This window comes from Bidens hawaiensis, unplaced genomic scaffold (assembly GCF_021521415.1).
Source record: "Bidens hawaiensis isolate Kalapana, Puna unplaced genomic scaffold, B.hawaiensis_p1.1 tig00001179_1, whole genome shotgun sequence".
NCBI classification, from domain to species: Eukaryota; Viridiplantae; Streptophyta; class Magnoliopsida; order Asterales; family Asteraceae; genus Bidens; species Bidens hawaiensis.
Window position 1 is genome coordinate 4091463 of NW_027491068.1, and position 14599 is coordinate 4106061.

The 14599-nt window shown below is 35.1% G+C and overlaps 1 protein-coding gene across 1 annotated transcript in view; it reads right to left on the minus strand.

Annotated features, from left to right (window-relative positions):
- Positions 1-2901: 2901 nt before the first annotated feature.
- Positions 2902-14599, minus strand: part of LOC143563434 (putative protein phosphatase 2C 80) — a 55084-nt gene continuing 43386 nt past the window's right edge. The window contains exon 5 of the transcript XR_013140672.1: positions 2902-2918. The gene's annotated coding sequence lies outside the window, so the exon portion shown is untranslated. The remainder of the gene's footprint in view (positions 2919-14599) is intronic.

Here is a 14599-nt window from a genome sequence, read left to right on the forward strand (position 1 = left end):
CAGGTTGGGTGGAGGTGGGGTTGGGTATGGTAGAGTTCTCTGTTTATTTTCTCGTGTACCAAACAAGAGAAATGATTCTCATTCTCCATACCAATTCTCTTTCTCTGCAATTCCATTTCCATTTCTATTTTCTCTCCTTTTCCATGCTCTGTACCAAACACCCCCTAAGGGTGATTTTTTTGGTCAATTATTCAAAGCCCGGTCGTACTTAAAGCCTATTCATAATGTATAACGTCTGGTCGTTATCATAAAGACTTTTCATAATGAATTTTCTTCACGAAAAATAATCAGCGCTGACACCAAAACAAACTTAATACAGTATATATTGTGAGTAACTTAAAAAAGTCATGTGTAAAGAGACATTATATATGATTATATATGGCTGAAAAAGAAGCCCCCATGAAAACCACTCAAGACAAGACTTTATCGTATATATTTCTAGAGTTTAGTTATTCTATAAAGAGGAACAAAATTGAGAATAATTAAAAGAATTTATAATCACACAAAAAAACTCCTTATAAAAATTTAAAAAAAAACAAATAAATAAATCATAACTCAAAATTTAATAAAAAAACGAAAAAAGTAAAAACACAAAAATGTTTTCACCGTCTTTCTCGTTCTCATAAAAAACACATAATGGTAAGTGAAAAAAGTTGTTGTGTCTTTTTGTTTATCACTGTGTTTTGTGTTTATTTTCGTTATTGATTGTGTCTTTTTTCCTTGACATTGTGTTATATTACTTAACACTGTGCTATATTTTGTTCGTCATTGTGTTATATTTTGCGATCTATTGTGCATTTTTAGTTATAATTGTGTATATTGTTTATTTTTGCCATTGTGTCTTTTCGTCAATTTTTTTTTATTTTTTTCGTATTTTTTTTATTTTTATTTTTTTGAACGGGAATAAATCAAAAAAAATATATAAAAATTGAGGTGGACTAATGAGGTAGCGTTGGTCGGTAAACTCGAGTGTTGGTAAAACCCGAGTGTTAAAGTGGTGAGTCTACACAAATTCGGTCGTTTCTGTCGCGTTCATTATGAAACCAACTAAAATAAAATCGACGTTCAGTTGGTTTCGATATGTTTGTTACGGTATCAGAACTAAATTAAAACACAGTGAGTCTACGTGAATTAGGTTGGTTTCCGTCACATTCGTTACGTTAAGAAAACTAAAATAAAACAAATAAATAAGAAAACAAAAATATATTAATTAATTAACATCAAATTGTTAAGAATTATCAAAAGAAAAACGAAAAAATACATAAAATACTTGGCCCAATGATATACCACCAAATGGAACAATCATCTTTCAATGTCATCAAACTTTGTTTTATATATATAAAAATTTTTTTACGTCCGTGATACTAATTTTAATATTAAACTATTATTTTTTACGTACCATGCATTTGCAGTTATAATAGTTTATGCGTCTGTTTTCGACCACCTTTAATTTTTCTTTTTCTTTTTTTTTTTGGAAAGTAAACTTCTCTAGACCACCTTTAAATGATTGCAGCTTTTGCAACCGTAATTTTTCTGGAACGACCAACTAAGTAACTCCAGTTGTTTCGTGCACGGCCCTCATTGGCTAAAGGTAGCCCGAGCCGGCCACTAGTCGGGACGGACGGAGCCTCTAGCGGTCTACCTATTGAGGGATTCTCCAGATAAAACCTGATCTCACGCCCACCAGAGGCACGGCAGCGTGGGGCCGGTAAAACTGGGTGAGATCAGGACTCGAACCCTGATAAGCCAGGGTCATCCTTCATATATCCCATATAAATTGGTGATAGCGAGGTTTGAACCTCCTATCTCTCACTAGTAAAGTGAGTGCTCTACCATTAAGTCACATTCTTTTTCTTTCACAAATTTCTTTTTTTAATTTAATCTTGATTAATTTTTTTCAAATAAATTTTACGAGCAAATCGCGACAGAAGTTATACAGTTGCTAAAGTTGCGAACGGATTTTAGGCCGTGGCTAATTTTGCCACTGTTATGATTTCAATCAACAAATGGTCATAAAATTTTCTGCAGTATTTATTTTGGCTATTGCTTAGCACGCTAGTAGTGATCGAACTTCGGCTTTCGTCTCTTTAATGCCTCATGGGGCGTCTAGCCTTGACTTGTGAGTCTCATGTTTTTCTGGTCGTGTTAAACTTGTTGTTGCAATATGTGAGAGCAAGTGATCATCATATTGACATTAAATCTTGTAAGATTGGCTCCAAAACTCGTATCCCTCTCCTTTAAACACAAGGATAACGCTAGCTTTACGCTTGAAGTCTCGTTTTGTCATCCAGGAAAAATTAAAAGCTATCTCCGATACCACAATGTTTGGACATCAGATCATATATTATGCAGAGTGCTCAAGAATTAAATATAGAATTGAGTTGGAGTGGAAGATTTGGTATTATACAATGCATCTCACAAACTGGCATACAAAGGTTTGAATAGAACGATGACAATAAAACAAACCGCCTCCTTTGTAGAAATAAAATGGATCCTTTCACAGGAGCCTTGACTGAAGTAACATTTTTATTTCATATCTAATTATAGATATTTTCTCAATAAATAGTATAGTATTTTTAGTAACGTCTTTATATTAAACACATAGTCACTCATATTCAAAAAGTAGTTGGGACAACTTGCGTCAATGATCTTCTGTACATGGGCGATAAAATGGTCAAATTGGGCGATAATAGGTGGCTACACCGCCCCTCACCTAGCGTTATGTGGGGACAACAAGGGCGGGGTGAGATGTTTTTATCGCCTGTTGTCTTTGCTGTTTTATTATCAGTGGTGGAGCCACATATAAGTGACCGGGTTCATTCGAACCCGGTTAATTTTTGGTTTTATATATTACTTATAGGTAAAAGTCAACGAGCGAACCCATTCTTTTTTGACAAGCGAACCCAGTATCACAAAATCTAGAAACATTTCATTGTTCGCCGGTGAAAAAACAAAAACTTCAATTTTGATGAGAGACAACAGTGTCGTCTTCTTCAACTAGTTTTTCTTCGATTTTATATTTTCAGAATTCGCCATTAAGGTTTAGAGCATCCATGGAGAAGAAGAAGATGGTATGAGGAGAACGATTACCGTCACTTTCTTTGTACTCATAAAATATGTCTATAAAAATATTTTTTTTATAATAATAATAATATATGTTGAACCGTATTTTGTTAGTTGGTCGTGATCATTCATCAATATATTTTTTTTTGAAAGGCTAAGATATAAGAAAAAAAAACTCCAATACCTAATATGAAGCTTGAAACGGAGGAATATACAACACAAAACTTGAAAATTTTTAAAATGTAAAATTACACTAACTTGACCAATCGAGTTCCTCTTGTCGCCCCCTATATTTTATCCATAAGAAAAATATTCGAACAAAACGGATTAGTAGCGTCTATATGAATGACACTTGCATTCTTAGTTAAAGTCACGATCGAAGATGTTATGAATCATTTTAAAACATGAAAACATGAAAGGAACTATTATAATATGTAATAACTTTTTTTTATTTAATATGACACTGTATTTTATTTAATGTTGACGATGTATTTTTGTTATGATAGTGATATTGCGTTTTAGTTATTTGACCTAATCATCGACTAGAACCATCCGGGTCCAAAAATTTTGACGCCAATCCCGAACCCATAAGAAAAGATTTCTGGCTCCGCCGCTATTTATTATTATAATAGTTTGTGTGTGTGATATATATATATATATAAGGCTACAACACCATTACATCCATAAAACAAAACCAGCAATTGGCTGACTGGGCGTAACATGTCGTAAGTCGTCCCATTTTATAGTTCCTCCACTACACAGCCTAAGAGTTGAGGTGGTGCATCAAAACAAAAGTCTTCATTTAAGAATTGGAAACTTTTGGATTTAAGTCTCACCTATAACAAAAAAAAAATAGATGTTTTAGGTTGGGCTATATGGTATTTTCCTCCTATGGTGGGTTCTCATGTAGGTGGTTTTCAGGCCTGAACTGATATACTAGGTTTTCTTTGGTGACATGCCAGCCAAACACCCTATAGTTCCATACTCGAAGAATGAAAATGATTGAGTGGGTCAGCAACCCGTAAATGATTTGCCGATCCAAATGACTGTTAAAAAGAAGTTGAGACAACTTGCAACGAAAATTTGTTAATTAACTTATAATTATAATAACTTTAAGGGGATTTATGATAATATTTGGTCAACGTTTTGAAAATGTGATTATTATATATTTGACAGTTAAAAATAACTATGCTTAACCCTAGTAGTAGTTTTGAACTATTTGACCTCCAGCAAATCTTAAGAGAATTAAATATAATTCTTTTTCGTATGTGTTCTACAGAAGTAAAGATTGTATTAAACAATTATTGACAGTAAGGAATAAAGGATAATACGTGTGTGGAAGAAAACATGGGGGAAGACAGATCCTGATAATTGAGGTGTTGCGGTTTCGTTAAATGACATGATCAGGAATTTTTTTTCCTTTGGGTTATGAATTTTTTAGTGCTCAGTTTTTTATTTATTTCTAAGTTTTTGGACCCGGTTGGGTTAAAAAAAGTAAAATACAATATCATTATTATAACAAAAATACATCATCAATATTCAACAAAATATTAAGTAATTATAAATAAATTATTACATATTATAATTGTTTTCTATGCGTTTTCATATTTTGACAACATGTATAATAAAAAAAAACTAACCTTGTTTTTTTACTCATTAGATTTGATCATATGAAAGTCAAAATCAATTACTCATTAGATTTGATCATGTGAAAGTCAAAATCAAAGAAAGATTTATGGATGAATGAGTAAAATCATGCAGGTCATCGGTTAAGGTTGGAGGTCAGGTCATGTCGTCACTTGTCATGAGATCTGGATTAAAGTGTTGTTGTGGCATGTGGGTTGACTGTTGATGACTTGAAGTTCAATTAGGTTCTCGATAGGTTTCTTCGTTTATTTAAGTTAAATTTTTATGTAGGCATTGTGTCATTGTGTGTAAGTATGTTAACTGGGATAACTTATTGAGTTATTGACCCACTCTATAAATAATTTTGGCCTTCTTATCTTGAGTTATTCTGATCACAAAAATGAAAATTTTGAGAAGACATTATTTAATTGACAGGTGTCGAAATGGGGACCAAATTGAGAACGACATAAAAGTAATAACATATATTTTTTCTTTCTACATGCAATGCACATGTTAATTCTCTCATTATTTGAAACGTCTATAACCTTTTCATATAATATTAAAAAATCACCATAATAATAAGCGTTTTTTATCTTTAATATGAGTATGACTTTGTTATATAAAAATTAAAACAAAAATGAAGTCATTTTGCCTTTCTACTTTTCATTGTGTCTTTCTACGTGTGTGTGTGTGTGTAAAGCCTCAGTCACGGTGCCCTTGTCTTTAAACACACAACATTCTTCTAAACACAATTCTAAATATCAAAGTAAATTAAAACTTCAGCTTATATTACATAGTCATTCAATCTTTTCACAACAATAAAGCTTTGTCTTTAAACATAATATCAAAAGTCAGATTAAAACATCACAACATTCTTCTAAAGATGACAGCCTCTTCAATCCAATGCTATGTGTCTTCATTCAAACGAGCTTCCTAAGCCTACTCACCTGCGTACATACTAAAAGTCAGCTACGCTGAGTGAGTTCTAGTTAATCGGGCAACATACAATACATTCAGATACTTACATATATATGTATCCGAAGATACATATAACATACTTAGTCTGTTACCTTTCTTTCATACTTACATACATACATAGTTTCGTTATTTCTTTCATATTGACATACATACATACTTTCATTCTTTTTTTCATACTTTCAATCTTACATAATTACTTATATGTATTAAAGAGCATTTCGCCCTATAACTTTCGCATATATTATTAGGATATGCTCCTTATGTTCGCAGATATTATTAACGGTTGTTCCCTACGTTCACATATATTATTAGGTCCGTTCCCTACATTCGCATATATTATTAGGGTCTGTTCCCCACATTCGCAGATATTATTTGGGTCTATTTCCTCCATACTCGTACAACCATACATTCATACAATTACATAATTTCATCCTTACACATATCCTTTCACATACATATAACATTCATAAGGCATACTACACTTACCACTTAAGGTAAGTGTATTAACTAACACATAGAGGATGCACACAACCCCGAAAACATAACAAAGAAATGGGGCTAGAAACTCACTTGTAGTCGATTTCTTTCGGAATTGATCGTAATGACCTTCTTCTGTTGTGTGCAACTAACTGTATTAAGGCACATAGGTTAATTTACCATTTTAGGGCTTGTTTATATTATTGGCCTTTCATTCTAAGTCCTACTCATTTTAATCACTACCTTTTCATTATTAATTATTTACTTATTCTTAGCGTATACATTACATAAGTCCATACTCATCGTTTAGGTACGTATACGTTGTATATCTAATGTTTACCTGGAAACTCATCTCAACCCGCATAATTTTCTGGGCGTATAAGTCCAACCCAACGTATATGCCCACTTATGCATCCGTATATGTTTGCAACACTTATGCGCCCGTATATGTTTGCAACACTTCTGCTCCTATATAAGTTGCAACACTTATGCGCTTCTGAACATATGAGGTCATACATAATATACGCTATACCTACATATACACCCGTATACACATACACGCCCGTATATGTTCATACCAGCATTTCTTCTTCGTGTTTTTAGGGGTTTTCCTCGATTCCAGCGCCGTCAGCTGCCGTTAGCCACCATTGTTGGCCGAAATTTGATTGTTCATAACTCAGGTAGCTTCGGGGTGTCCAGATCAGCTAAGGTGGCCCTTAGGCTCGGTTCTAGTTGATTAAAAACCCGAATAAAGCTAGATCTATATTCAAACGGCTCATTCGGCATCCCAGGGCTGCGATGTCGGGTTCTAAAATGTTGGGTCAGTTCAGATAAATGATTTCTTACATTCGGTTAGTCTTGGATCATTGATGATAACATGGGCAACCCGTGTGAGTTCGATAAGGGGTTGATCCGAGGCTTGTTCCGTCGTGTGTTCTATGTTGGCGACCTTGAACTCTCCATGTACAACAAGGCTTACTTGTGCCCCACGTACAAGTATTTATTACATATGCTTATACACAACCTTAGAGGTCGTAAAGGTGGATACGACGAGTGCCGGACCATGTTGCAATCGGCATTCGTCGCATTGATTTTGAACAAACCGTTCAATTTCTCCGAGATGATCTTCTATCATCTCAAGGAAAATTGCTTGGTCAAAAACCGATGCAATAAATTCCTTATTTATCCATGGTTTATTCAGTTGATCATTCAGGATCTTATTCCTGATTTGGAGATTGATTTGCTGCTTAGAAACGACGTGCTAAAGTTGGTTGAGGATATGACTGCTGATACCTTAAAGAGGATGAAGCGGTATCGACAAGAGACGCCGAGGACCAAACGTTTGATTGGTCATATCTCGATTCCAACATATGTATGTACTTCTAATGATCGTTGGATCTACGATGATTTGGATTCCGAACGTGAAGAGGGTCTAGGTGGGTACGAAGGTGGTGATGATGGAGATAATGGTGGTGATGGTGGTCAGGGAGGTGACCAACGACATGTTGAAGTTGTGGCGGCAAGTTCTTCTGATGCACAACGTAAACGTAAGGGCAAGGAACTAGCATTTGATCAACCGCCCAAGCATCAGGTGGTTCATGGATCTGGGGTGGAAATAGGTCCACGTGAGCCTAGGTCGTCCGATCTTCAAATCCCGGCGGTGCCGCTTACTACTAGCACCCCATAATTTATATTGACGACTACACTTACGTTTGATCCTAGGCTTGGTATGATTCCTCAATCTGTTTTATCTTCGATACCAAGGCCTACTGCTACTACTTCGGTGGTTCCTCCAACACCGACCATGATGCCGACTCTTCCCATGGACGTCTCGTTTATGATAATTAGCCGTCCTCAAAATCCAGTGCAGCCGGTACCTCAGTCATTTTATGCTTTGCCCCCAGAAAATCAGATGAGCATGCTCTTGAGTTTGATTTATCTATATGAGAATCAAATGGCGGCCGATCGTCAAGCTCAAGAGCAAATGTTAATTAATCAAAGGCGTATGATGAGGTTTGTCTCTTATTGCCAAAAAGAGATAATTGAGCTTCGTGAGATTGTCACGGCTCAGGGGGCGAAGATCAAGGAACAAGAGGATCTTATTCTTCAGCTTACGTGTAAAGATGATGAATTAAAGAAGCTGAAGAACGATGATGATGATCCTGATGCTTCAGGTGCTGGAGGTAGTGAGCCGAAACAAGCTCACGGCTCATCCTCTGGTGCTGGTACAAGCGGCGGTGGAGGCAATGATAAACAATTGGTGGTTTATCATGACTCGACAGAAGTTCAACCAATTGAGTCGGTCAAGGCCAACACCATTATGTACATGGATTATGAGAAAATATTAATTATGCTATGGCTTAATTGTTATCTCACATGAACAATTTGCGTTTTCTTTTCTATATTATATATATTCAAATTAACTAGTGTTTTACTTACTCAACCATGTGTTGACAAATCTGTTCTATTTTATACGCATTGTAGGTTATCGTTTGAACTAGTTGCAAGATTTGGTGAAGAATTTAGGATTTCTTAAGTTAGAAGAATAAATCAAGACTTATATTTGTATTTATAGTTTTGCTTAAATTATGTACTTTGAATTATTTGAATTTGTTGAATATTTAATTTAAGTCACCTATTAATTATTGCATAATAGTACCTTAAGAGCTATAAGCAATTTGCTCACGCCCCGACATTTCCGTCTTAGGTTGGGGTGTGACACTTAATAATAATAATCAGGTTAGCTACCCAATTCCCATCCATAAAGAGACCATACAAGTGGTTATTGCTAAGATTAGATTTAATAATCCCGCAAAAATATTTTGAATTTCATCCCCATCCAAGGCCCAGCGGACCCAATACAATCCACACTTTGTTCCAATTGTACTTTAGTAAGATATCTTCTCTCCTGTCGCTCCAAACGATCATATGGCCGTTTTTTTCTCCTCATATGACTTCCTTCTGAGAACGAACACACTTCAACCACTGTCTAAGTTTAACCAAGACTTCATCCCCCCTTAACTTAGTAGTATTTATCAGGTCCTCTAGGCTAGATAACCTAAACAAACTACATTATGCCCAAACAAAAACCTCTAACCCATCTGAGAGGTTATTTGGCAAGTGTTGAATGAGTAAGAAGTCTTAATAATTAAGAGACTATGAGCCAGTAAGTGCTGAACCAATATATGTTGTTTGGTTGGACATCTGAATGACTGTTCCTAATGACTATTTTACCTCTATAAATTATTTCGTACTGAATGAAATATATTTGTTTAGTCAGAGCTCTTGATAATTGTACCGAATGACCAAACTTTCATTATAACCAACCAAAATGCATCTTAAAACAAAGTTTTGATATAACCAACCAAAATACATCCTAAAACAAAGTTTCGTTGTAATCAACCAAAATACATCTTGAAAATAGTTTATCCAAGGGATCACATTAGTGTTCATTTCTTAACGGGTCCAAGAAAAAAACAAGATGAATAGATTTCAAAGTCGGTATAAAAAACAACAATTTGTCATTTACCCAACAACATATTAATATACTTTACATACCATATAATAAAATTTAGGCTAATATTCATGTGAAGTTCTATTTATCATCATAATGAACCCATCAGCACTAACTCCTCCATCACCTAAATAATGCAAGAATACCAAATTGGATATCTATGTTGATGCATATGTACCACCAAAGAGCATATGTTGAAATTTTAAAAGCGTTTGAAGCATCAATTTCCCTGCACTTTTCTCCAGACCTCAGTTTCTTTTTTGAGATGTGTAAGGCCCCGGTTCCGGTGCCCTACTTTGATGTTCGATTTACTCATAAACACAGTTCTAAATATCATAGTTAATTAAAACTTTTCGCGGAATTTAAAATTCAACCATATATTACATAATCATTCAAACATTTCCATAATAAACAAACGCTTGTCTTTAAACATAACATAAAAAGTCATATTAAAACATCACAACATTCTTCTAAAGATCCCAGCATCTTCAGTGCAATGCATTGTGTCATCATTCAAGCTAGCTGCCTTAGCCTATTCACCTGCGCGCATACTAAAAGTCAGCTACGCTAAGTGAGTTCTAGTTAATCAGGCAACACATGATCATACACTTACTTACATCTACGCATCCGAAGATACATATTATATACTTTACTTGTTTATCTTCCCTTCGTACATACATACATTCATACATTTTCTCATACTTAATACTTTCACACTTTCATACTACATACATAACTATCTTTACAATCTCATATATTAGTAGGGTCTGGTCCCTTTTTATCTTAGATATTATTAGGGTCTGGTCCATTCTGTCTAAGATATTATTAGGGTCTGGTCCCTTCGGTCTCATATATTATTAGGGTCTGGTCCCTTCTATCTCAGATATTATTAGGGTCTGGTCCCTTCTATCTTAGATATTATTAGGGTATGGTCCATTCTTTCCATACAACCATAAATACCTTTCTTTACATATACATTTTACTATATACTTTCATACATACTCTTAACCTCATACATATATCATCCATACACATTCACATATCATACACTTACCACTTAGGGTGGGTGTATTAACTATTCACATTGAGTATGCACACAGCCCCGAAAACATAACAATGAAATGGGGCTAGAAACTCACTTGTGTCATGTTATTTTCTGAGTTAACGGTAACACCCTTCCTTAGCTGTGCACGACTAATTGTGTAATAATTCTATGTGTTAAATCTAACTTTATCATACTTCTATGTTAGTGAACCCCTAACTAACGGAGCTACCCCTGGCAGTGGTGTCTAGGGGCAGCAGCCCCTAGCAAGGTCCAAGGGTTAGAGCCCCTGGCTTGGGTCGAGTTTTATTTTATTAATAGTCCTTTACTAAAATTTTATCAGAAATCGCAAGTTTGAACTAATCGAATGGAAATTCTAATCGAATGACAGATTCTAATCGAATGACAGATTTTAATCGAATCGAATTCATCAGAAAACTTAAGTTTGAACCAATCTAATCGAATGGAAATTCTAATCGAGTGACAGATTCTAATCGAATGGCATATTCTAATAGAATGGAAATACTAATCGAATGACAGATCCTAATCGAATGGAAATTCAATTCGATTTTTTGGCCCATTAGATTTGGTTACTTTTCTGTTGAATCAAGTTTCTTAAGGGCTCGATTCATATATAGTTTCATTCTTATCACTTTTCAGCCTTTCCTTTCGCCTCGTTTTTCTCGTCTACCTTAAGAAACGAGCCTTGGTCTATAACGACATCATTTTCTTGCGCTAACCCGGTCCAAATGTTACCCGTTTGTCCCGTTTCATACAATACATCTCGTTTACATTCAAGTTTATAGTTTTCTTGTATAAAAATGCTTGATTTGCCTTAGTATCAAATCTTAGGGCAAACCAACCTTAAAAACGTAAACTTTAATCTAAAACGTACCTTTTTAGCTCACTTCTAACTACGGTTTGATTTAACACATGACTATGGACGTTTTTCATGTTTGTATGATGAAGATCTAGCACAAACCCTTCTTGGTTCAGATTCAAATCTTGATCCGTAAACAAGAGGAGTGTTTTTGTGTGTTTTTGTGAGTTTTTAAGTATGTTATGGAGGCTAGAAGATGGAAATGAGGGTTTTAGGGAGGTTTAATGGGGGTTTTATATACCCTTAAGCCCATGAACCTAAGACTCATCACCATTCCGTATTCCATCTTTTATTGTCCAAGCCCACATTCCATTACTTTTATTTAACTTAGCTAAATAATACACACCATCAAGCAACGAAATTATTTTATTTATTATCATCAAAAGTAGGATGTTACAAAATGGTCACGCAAAGCAATCATATACTCAATTCCTTGTGAACCCCATTCTATGTCGTGAACAAACTGGCCATCACTTTCTTCACCTTACGCTTTAGAAAATTTAGAAATTGTTCCTATAACACCTGTATACTGTCAAAAATTCCATTTTCTCTCCAAAATATCTTAGTCGGCCCATTTTTTCATGTGATGGGTTTGTTAGATGTGATAATAGCAGTGTTAATAAAGGGGTTGCTTTGCATGCACTGCAATAGTAGAAATAAGTAATGTAAATCCAAACTTTTTAGTGTTTCTTAATTTACTCAATTTCATTTAAAAGTTTCATAATCTTGAACATAAATAGGGTGATTGAGTAGTGGGTGGGTTCAATTGGAGCATGAACACGCTCGGACGCTTACATTCAGGGAAGAAAATGGCTGGTCTAAGGAGATATAGTTATGAGTTTAGATGTACATTGTGATACAGTTTTGACCCATTCATAAGTAAATGGGTCGTTGTAGCTGGTTCACAAAGTTTCCCAACATACCGAAACAATAATAGTTAAACAAGTATATACCTATAAGCGTATAAATGCCATTACGCGCTGCAACGCGCAAGTACAAAACCTTGAATTAGCACAAAACATAGAATATTTAGTCATCCCAACTTGAAAAGTCAATAATATTAAATGGATGATTCGTACTTTAATTTGGTATGATAGTGTGATAAAATCTTATTTTTTACGAATCTTTCAAAGCAATTTCATGATAAGTACTTCAATTTTGTAGATTTCATCGGAGCAGATAAAATTGAAAGAGTTTAAACATCTTTTTTTATTATCACATACAGTTTGATTATAGGCTAATAATGATTTGTAGCGTTTAATTTTGTAATTTGGAATAGAAAAGATGAGAACCTGGTAGAAGATTAAACGAAAACAGAAGCGGCGGAGAAAGGCACCGCGAACCGTCAACGGTGACATGCGGCAGTTTCTAGCGATGAGAGGTGGCGGGACTCGCGACAATGAGAGGTTGTAGTTATTAGAGTGAATGCACTGTTGATATGTGATAGAGGGAATGCCCGAACAACGGGTAAAAGGGTCTTGTTTTTCATTCTAATTCCCCTAAAACTTGAACCATTCAGAGGTTCATTCAGCCATTCAGCTGTGAACTTTTGATTAAACAAACACTCTTAAAAGGCGTATTCAGAGTAAAAAACAAACAACCTCTAAGTCTATCACTCAAAATCGGTTGCAGCCAACGAATTATAAGAACCCTATTTATAATTTATAATTTTTGATATAATATAATTATAATGAGAGAACGCTAATTTAAAAAGAAGGAATAAATCTTGTAGAACTGTCAAGTCCACGTAACCATATTTGACTCACGCCACGCCACGCCACGCCACCTATTCAATTCTAATTTCCAATATCTCCATCGTCCCCAATTTCGATTTCTCCTTCTTCTTCTTTACATTCACACATCCATCACTCAATCAAAATCAAATTAAATGGAGATTTCATTGATTTCCGACACTCTGTCAACAATCGCCACCAAATACGGCCATGGGTTAAGCCTACACCTTTCCAATTCCATCACCGATCATCGCCACAATTCTTCACACGATCAAATAACCCAAATCCGCGCCTTAATTGCTCCACCCACCATTAAACCCAGATAACCACCCAAGAAACTCGCTCGAAAACGATGTCGTATCAAAAGAAGCTCGAAATCTGATGGTGGTGATGCGTTTTTCAATGAATACGGAGGTGGGTTTTTTGACGGTGGTGATGGTCCGTTCGGCGGTGGCGGTGGCGGTGGCGGTGGGTTTGATGGGTTGAATTGGGATGAATCGGTGCCGGCTTCGGACCCGGCTTTCGATTTTGTGTATAGAGTGCTTTGTTGGATTGTGTTGTTGAATTGCTTGCATTTTGCTGTCAAGAAGGTGATTAGGATGTTAGGTGATCATGAGTCACAGAAGGTGGCTTTTAGGTTTAGTTTGGTAGCATAATTCTTTTAATTGATTGTTAATTCAATAATTGGCGATTATGGTTCTGATGTATATAATTGGGTTCTTTGTGTATAGCATTTGCAAACAAAAATGTGTCATTTTTATTGTATATAATAATCTGTTTAATTCATGATATCTTTGCATCATCCCAAGTTTAGTGTTTTTATGTTCTGTATGTATGATGGTGTGATTAGTGTGATTAGGGGTTACATGAATCTTGAGATATTATGTAGATTGCAGTATGTTTATGTATTCAACAGATGGCTGTTTTTGCTGTTATTTCTGCAACTTGTAATCCTGGGACCGTTCTTTCCGAACTTAAGTAATGTATAGTTATCATGTTTTTATTATATTTGTAGTTGTCAACTTAAGGGTGTAAACAATTCTAAGCTGAGCCCAAGCTCGATTAGGCTCGAGTGGGCACGTTTTGACCTAACAGAGCTCAAGCTCGTCTTGTTACGAGCTTTATAATGAGTTGATTTTTCAAGGTCAAGCTTATGTTTATATATAACATGTATCATAGTTTTATATATAACAAACATTATTATATATGTATATGTAATAAAATAAAATAAATAGAGTTACCTAAATAATAGGTTTGTTTAGGCTCATGAACCAGTTTGAGCTCGA